Consider the following 8,631-nt stretch of genomic DNA (forward strand, 5'->3'; position numbering starts at 1 on the left):
ATGTATAATGATAAGTAGAGGTATCCTCCAAGGGAAGATAGTAAGGTAATTCAATTGATGATGTACTTGAATAATTTGTGCTAATTAGAGTTAATTTAATCTTCGTCGAAGATCAAATCACCCTAATTAGAGGAAGAATTTAGAGAAAGAGGTAGACGAGATAGGAAGAATAGAAGAAATAGGGAGCTCTAAATTGAATTCTTTGATCCAATTAAAAGGATCAAAAGATTCAAGAAGAGGGAGTAAGAAGGAAATTTGATTTGGTTAAGTTGGTTTTGGGGATTTGGTAATTCAAAATGTACTAACTATTAGATCATGAAGGGCAATAAATATCTCCTAGCAATTAAACTTTTTGTAATATTTTTTATGGTGCACTTGGAATAGCTTGGTAAATCTCACAATCTCTCCTCTCAATCCAAGTATGGGCTTGTACATTTTGTTCAAGCCTAGAGATTTAGTAGTTGAGAACAAGATTGACAAGAACGACAAAGAAATTCTCTAACAAATCATCCAAATAACACTAAAAATCCAAATACAATGAAGCAAAAAGTACCAAACAGGGTTGATCCAGGATGAAGCTCCTTTCTTTCTTTCAGCTGTGAATGAACCCCCTCCCGAAGGGCCTCCTCATCTCAAAATTCGGCTTTTGTACTTCGGTAAATTGGTAAAAATTTCCATTTACCCCTAATCAGTAATTAATTCTTGTCCACCCATTTAGGCTTGATCTAAATGATCCAACCAAACAGATAGAAAGAGGAGGTCAAGATGTGCAAATCCATAAAACAAATCATCTCAATCAGACTTCAGGATCAAAATTCATTAATACATGGAAATTGACCTATCATAGCCATTGGATCAATTTTCCTTTAATTAATTCAATCTTTCTTACACTCAATGATGTGTCGATGGCTGATTGGTAGCGAAATTTCCATTTAATTTGGCGCCTCCTCTCTGGGCGTGCCACGTACCCAATCCTATAAATAAGAAAAAATAGAAAAATCAACTTTTTAAATAGAGATGTGCACATACCTGTGCACTAGCACTTATCTCAGCCGCTCACAAAGCACCACATCATCCCATGTCCGCGCTCTTTATATGTGTGGGTCAGATTGTGAACTTACCGCGCGGAGAGAAAATTTACTACAATTTTGTACATACCTTCTCAATTAAACGTGTGCGTGCAAATGGATGCTGCCCAAGAAATATGTGTTTATGTCCTTCTCAATTAAACGTGTTCCATTTATTCCTGAAAATCATTAAAACTCCTGTATACTTGCAATAAAACCACGTAACTATTTTAATAATGTCTTTACGCATGTGAACACGACCGAGAGCTGTTTTAAGGGTATAATTACAAAAAATAATATATGAAAAACCCCTTGATTTTAGAAAAATTCTTAAAAACCCTTGTGTTTCTTACAAATATAGTTTTTTCCTGTTGAAAAATTCATTTATTCCATAAATAATTCCCAACAAATCCAATAAAATCCTAGAAAATTCAGTAATTTGTCCCCACATTAATTAATATTAAAACCAATTTTTAAACCTGCCATTTTCATTTAAACAAAATTATTCCAAGCTTAAACAAATTCCACAGAATTCATAAATTAACAGAAAATCAGGGAAAATCAGAATTCACTTGGAAACATTAATTAACACGTAATGTATGATAACAACCTTATTTTAACTCTAAGTGCATAAAATTATGCTAATTTCTTGAAATAATACCAAATTTAGCGTGTTATTATGTTATCAATCATCAAGTCCAGGAATATGTGCAATGACCTAGTGAATTATGATGAGATCATAATACAATGATCACTATGCTTTTAACAGATATTATAAATATTCATATTTGATGGATAGTCTAGATAGACATTGATAGAATTGCACTAACTAATCTTACTTCTACGATAAGTATACTTGATCATGTTGTTATTAGTGTGCAAAATTCAGAATATCTGAACTGATTAGAACAATGTCTCAAGAGTATTTCTACCTAAATTTGTATTAGTTTGATTCATGTTGCACTTGTATAAGTCTTCCGCTAACCTCATATACTAAAGACATCTCATGGATGGACGACTACATTTTGACTATAAATTATGAGGCTCAAATCATAAGATTCAAACAGGCCATAGACCAGATATAGAAAGAAGCTAACGTAGATGATTGAGTGGTAAAGACGGGATCATCCAGCCTCGATATAAGAGGCCATTGACTCAATCAAGACGATGCAGCAAATCCCTAGTCAAGGTAGTGAAGATATTAGAGAAGGTATTTTCCAATGATTCCTATTATGCATCAGTAATAATCAAATGAGAGATTAGGGTATTGAAAATGAACCATACCCTAAGTCATTCGAGAGTCTCGCACAGATCATGGATTATAAATATATGACAATTGATGTTGGTAAAGGTTCCATTAGGGAGTTTGAACACTACTCAATGTTTTCTAATGCACGAGGTGCAGCTTGGCACCCTACAGGCTGGAAACTTAACCTATCAATTGGGTTAAATTGATCCTTAATTAATTAATTAATATGTTCATATAGTTAATTAATAATCTTAGCTCATAATTATTAGTGTCCCACTAAAGTTATTAATAAGAATGATACATGGGCCAAGAGGATCATGCTCATAAAATCAGAGGGGAATTGGTGAATATATTTACTTAATTGGTTTTTTAGAAAAGTTAAGTGAAGTTTAAATAGGGAAGGGGCACTCATTTTAAGCACCCAGCCCCCCCCCCTCTCTCCCCTCTTACTTCTTCTCCACTCAATCAAGGAGAGTGTCTTCATGGTGAGAGGAGTTTCAATATTTTCAATGAGAGTTAAAGAAGAACAAGCTGAGATCCAGGAGCAATGTGATCGCATGGATACTTCTAGAGGCCAGGCACATGAAAGGATTCAGATCAATCTTACACTGAGCAAGTCAAGGGTGGAATAATTTTTGTTTGAGATACGTGCGATGTATAATTTTCAAAATCCATTTATAGTTGATAATCCCTTTTGCATCCATGGAAAATTTTGTTGTCCATGATTGAACCAAGTCACAGAGCCTTGGCTATAGGACCCGCCATACTCATCATATGAGGAGGCTATATAGTGTTATTACATCTGATACTTTGATGTCTTATTTGAGTACCCTTGGAATAGAAATATCTGGAACACATTCTTAAAAACTAGTGATCTTCGTATTACGATGTCATCATAATGTACCAAGTCTGATCATGTATTCGTGGACTTCATTATGAGCATGACATTTGCACTATAATGAATACATACTACTAATGAGCATAGAACAAGATATGGAATACATGATTGGCTTGCACGCTATATATATTTCCATCTCGTCATAGGAACCAATGGGTTTGTTAATTAAAAATGATTCGGTTTTGTCCAAGTGAGGGACTTATGGAAACATATATGGCCAGCAAGAAAATCGCAAAATATATATATGCACATGTAGCATGATGAATCGCTTGAATACAAGAACCATTGTAATAAAATATGATGATATCGTAATATAGAGATGACTAGTCCTTAAGCATGTGTTCAAAATATTATTATTCAAAAAAGTATCGATAGGGACAACAAAGAATCCAAAAAAATATCCCTATGGAGGCTCAATCATATGATGAGCATGGCTGACCCTATACTCATTAGTGTGGAGATAATAAGGATAGATAGTAGGTTCTATTCAATGGAATTAAGACAAGAGCTCACCCTCTCACCTAATAGTTTGTCAAGTTGTGCACCTCCACGATGACACTTGCGAATGGCAGGGTGGACTACCCACTCTACACATTGCATCGCTACGAGGGCTCCCCCAGGTCATGTTGGCACAAGTGACCATCTCCATTCCTTCACTAGGTAACCCCTATGTACTTTTTCTTCCCTGCAACATGGGCATGGGCGAGTAGGGTCCGTGTGTAATTGGGACATGTACGCTCGCTCCACACCTAAAAACAATGAAAACACTATATTTTACAAATAAACACCCTCTAGGTGGCATCCAGGCCATGGATGGATCAACTAGGGGCACAAGGCAATGGTTGGACATACCCGGAACCGTGATTTTGTCATAAAATTTTAAAAAGGAAATAGTGAACTGGATTTATATGTATGGATTCTTATATGGTAGGAAGTATATCAAATTGTAAATCAAGTTGATTCAGGTCATAGTTTTGTAAGTAATGATTAGGCTTAAGTCACTATGACAAATGTAGCTTCACCATGACCTCTGAGTTCCTATTCATGAAATTCCAAAATGTCTTATCTTAGATGTAGAAAGACGCCCATGAATATATTCCTTTGTGCCAAAAAATATTCACACAAATAACATCACATTGCCATCTTAGTATTGAAACAAATTTACTTTCATAAACAGAAGTTGTGTTTAAAACGTGATAGATAAAAGTTAATCACAAAAATTCCAGATCAGTACTATTATTTGTACTAACCATGCATTAAATGCATTCGGCCAAATACCTACAGTCCTTTGGACCAACAAGTGACCACATGAATATAATGAAACAATATAATATTAAAATAGATTATATGCAACAAAATTGGTACCACGCACACAATGTGATGTAACATGACGTATGGGATCGGGCGAGTCATGTTACACCATTGAGGAACGATCATAGAAAATGGTGTAACGATATGAGAAGATATGTTTGTTAAGAAGATTAACGACAAGCATTCCGAAAGTTGAATGATCTTAGGAGTAACCAATTGTCAACACGAGAGAGATTATAATGTGATCAGGCTCCCAATGATCTACAAGACCAGATCAAGGGTCGACGGAGTGGGGAACGATCTTCGTCCAAGAGCATGTGCACTGTCGGTGTGAACGGGTAGGTCCGCCACCGCCAAAGAATTATCCTAAATCATATCGATTTCTAGTCCTATCACACATTTACTTTCACTCAAGGCGATGAAGCAATCAAGATCGGCACAGAAGAAAATAATCGTACTGCATAGAGAGGGGAGAAAGTGTGACCTGTAGGTGTGAGTGTCAAAATATCCCACGAAGAAGTGCAACTCGTACTACATTGATATTGCCAGAAGGGAACCATTGGCAGCACGTGGAGACCTCATGCACAGAAGAGATTGATAAGCCTAAAATTGGTGCGTTAATTATGTCGTTGTTTGGGCTTTTAGACTTGGGCAATAAAATTAATAATAATCCTCAATCACTAAATACTATGTATAGAGAAAGCCAGGGGTCGAACTACAAGGAGGCACTAAGCAATAATTTTTATCCAATTTCAATCAATTAATCCAAGAATGAATTGATTTTGCATTTAATAATCCTTAATTATGTTTATAATTAATCAAAATTCAGTAGAAAAAAATTTTAAAATTAAATATTTATGGTCAAGAGACTTTGGATAGGATAGTATTGGTTATTTTATCAGATCAATTCTGATTTCCAAAATTCAAATCAAGGTGATTAACCAAAACACTTTTTATGCATTAAAATTTGGGAATTAATAAGCACGAAAGGATTTATGAAATTGGACTTGAAGATGGATGATTGTTTTCATAACATTTTAGATTTAACTATTTTAGATGTTTAATTGAATTTCCCAATAATCAATTTTAAAATCTACAGAGAGAAAAGAGGTGATCTAACCTAGAGAGAGAAATTAGAAAATTTGGGAAAAAGTGAAATTTGACCCTAATCTAAAAATCTAAAATTGCAGAATGTATCCAAATCAATGTATCACTAAAGATTAAAAATCAGATCTTGAATTAATCAAAATACAATTCTAATTTCATTTCAAATCAACTTCAAGGGCATGTAAATTTTGCCCACGCCATGGAATTTTATATTCTTTCAAGAAGTTCTAATTACAAATTAGAAACTTACAACTTTGAATAATGAATCCGGATATGTCAACTTCCAAAGCAAGTCTTGTGTCCTTCCTAGCCAAGACCTAGGGGAGAGCTTCAAAAAGTGAATTTTGCCTTTTTCCCGGCCTCTATTCAAAAATCTAAGCTATGGATTGTACAGGGGGAAAAGACAAACATGACCCCAAAATTTCAGCTCAATTGGACGTCTAGATCTCAAGATATCGCCATTTTACTGGAGTTTAATCTCAGTCGTTGGATCTTTTATCTTTCTTCAAAAAATCTCTTAAAATGGCATTTTATGATTGGTTGGTACTTATTTTCTCATTTTACCCCTTTTCGGATCACGTTCTGACACGTCGTAGTCTGCGTCCGCAGTGCGCAATCATTGGAGAACTGATGCTCTACTTAAATGGTTAAGAAGAATCCACGTTGCCCTTTTAGCGCCTTTTTTGAGCTCAGCCTGGTTTATAAAAGTATCCCATTTACTTATTCCTCTTAAATGCAGGCCTTCATCAGATTTATCTTCATTGACTTCATGATATTAAATGCATCTGTATTGACTTCATTACACATTCATCTTCATTCCTTAGTCCATCGCACCAAACTTGATGATCATTTTATTTATCTTCATTTCTCGTTCGTAAACTTGCATCTTGTTTTGATTCATATATTTGAAATTGTGACTTTCATTCCAAGCTAAAGTATCATGTCACACCTTAAAATGCCTTAGGCATTGATGAGTAGGGAAGGACACGGTCTGACCAAACTTTGGTCAGACCGGACCAAACCAGATTGTCGGTCAGTCAATTTTGGGCTGACCAAACCATTTGGTCTGGGTCCGGTTCGCAAGTCGAACTGGACGGAGGACCATTCGTAAATAATAATATTAATCATAATAATTAAAATAATCACTCTCCCCTCATTCCTCTCCCCTCTGCCAATACATTCCTCGGTCAATACGGAAGAGAGGGAGAGGATCCAGACTGGATGCCACCCCCCCCCCTCGCCGTCGCCACCTCCAGCACACTTGAGACTCTCATTCGCCAGACTCGCCGTCGCCACCGCCACCCTCTCGCAGTCCCTCTCGCCGTCACCGTCGAGACCCTCTTGCCACCGCCACCCTCTCACCGTCGCATTTGAGACTTGGTAAGCCGCATTTCCTTCTCCCTATCTCTCTCTCCCTCTGGCAGTGCCCCCCTCACATGCTCTCCCTCTCTCCATCTCTCAGTCTCACTCTACCCCTCTCCCTCTCTCCCTCTCTCTTTCAGCCTCTCCCGCTCTCATTCCTACCGTCGCATCCTCCTGCTTTCACCTGCTCTCATGTTCTTCCTCTTCCCCTTTCCCTCTCTTACGCTCTCATTCCCTCCCTCTCACACTCTCCCTCTTATCTCTCTCTCTCCCTCTCTTCTGCTCTAATTCCCTCCCTCTCAAACTCTCCCTCTTGATAATTCACATTTTGAGGTAATTAGTGATGAGCTAACTTCACTAATTAGTGTCGTTGGTTTATCCAAATTAAAACAACAAAAATTTATAATAACCTTACTAGCGTAGGGAGAGTAAGGGTCGATCCACAGGGAGCAAGGGTTTATTTCTTAGGAATTTGTGCTTTAGTTATGTATTTTTTAATAATTTTCGAGGTAGGTTTACTACATATGAAGATAAATAACTAATTAAATAAAAATATATAACAAAGAAAAATAAAATATTAATATAATATTATAATAATATTAATAGGCAGAAAATAATTTTTTAGTATTTTTTAGTAGTATTTGAAAGCTAAAACAAAATAGGAAATGAAACAGTTTGGCGCTCTGGACAGTCAAAATTTGGCTAAGTCCGGATGCCAAATGGGGAAGGTGCCTTGGTGGAGGAGAGAGAAACAATGGACTGTACTAAAATCACTCTAGAATGAGTTCTAGAAGGAATTTTAGAGCGTGGTTGGATGCACTGGAACCGTCTGGATATTGGCTAGCTGATTCAAGACTAACCAAAAGACAAAAGACGAACAGAAAAGAATGAAAAAGGAGAAATAATAAGGTAACCTCTTTGTCACACCCGCTAAGGTCCAAGGGACTTCTTCTTCTCCTTTCCACCAGCTTCTTCAGCCTTGGATGCTTCCTGCTCAGCCTGGCACTCACTGAGGTGAATGGATCTATGACTCAATTGCTCTTAGGCCACCAAACATTACTTTGGATTGAATCACAAGATGAATTTTACAATAGGGTGAAGGGGTTTATATAGGGAGAGAGAGCAAAGGAGAGCCATTGGATTTTTAATACAATGGATGGCCAGATCTTCTTTTCAGGGTCATGATCCACGTCCATTATGGTCCTCCAATCAGCATTGAGACCTTTGAAATACCCCCTGGACGTTCAAGGCTTCTTTCCTTAATTAGCATTAAAGGTGCTATCATTAAGTCTCCACCCTTGGATGTTTTGTGGATTGAATGGCTGGATCTTCTTCTCTGGCTTGGATCCACGTCCAAGGTTGTCCTCCAATCATCATTTAAGCCCCTGAAATATTCATAAATAATCATGACTGGACCTTCCCCTTGCCCTCCTTTCTTTGGCCCAACATGCCTCTCATAGTGGGCTTAGTGGAGCTTCCTTAGTGGGCCTTTAGACTAGAGCCACTGTCTTGCTTTGGGCCTTCTTTCTTGGCCCAAGGTTGTGGCTGAGCCTGCTCCTCTGGTCCAAATAGCTTCCTCTTCATTTAATTATCTCCTTTATTCATGAAAGTTTCACCTAATTCCTGCATCTTCCACA

This window comes from Wolffia australiana, chromosome 8, assembly GCF_029677425.1.
Source record: "Wolffia australiana isolate 7733 chromosome 8, ASM2967742v1".
NCBI classification, from domain to species: Eukaryota; Viridiplantae; Streptophyta; class Magnoliopsida; order Alismatales; family Araceae; genus Wolffia; species Wolffia australiana.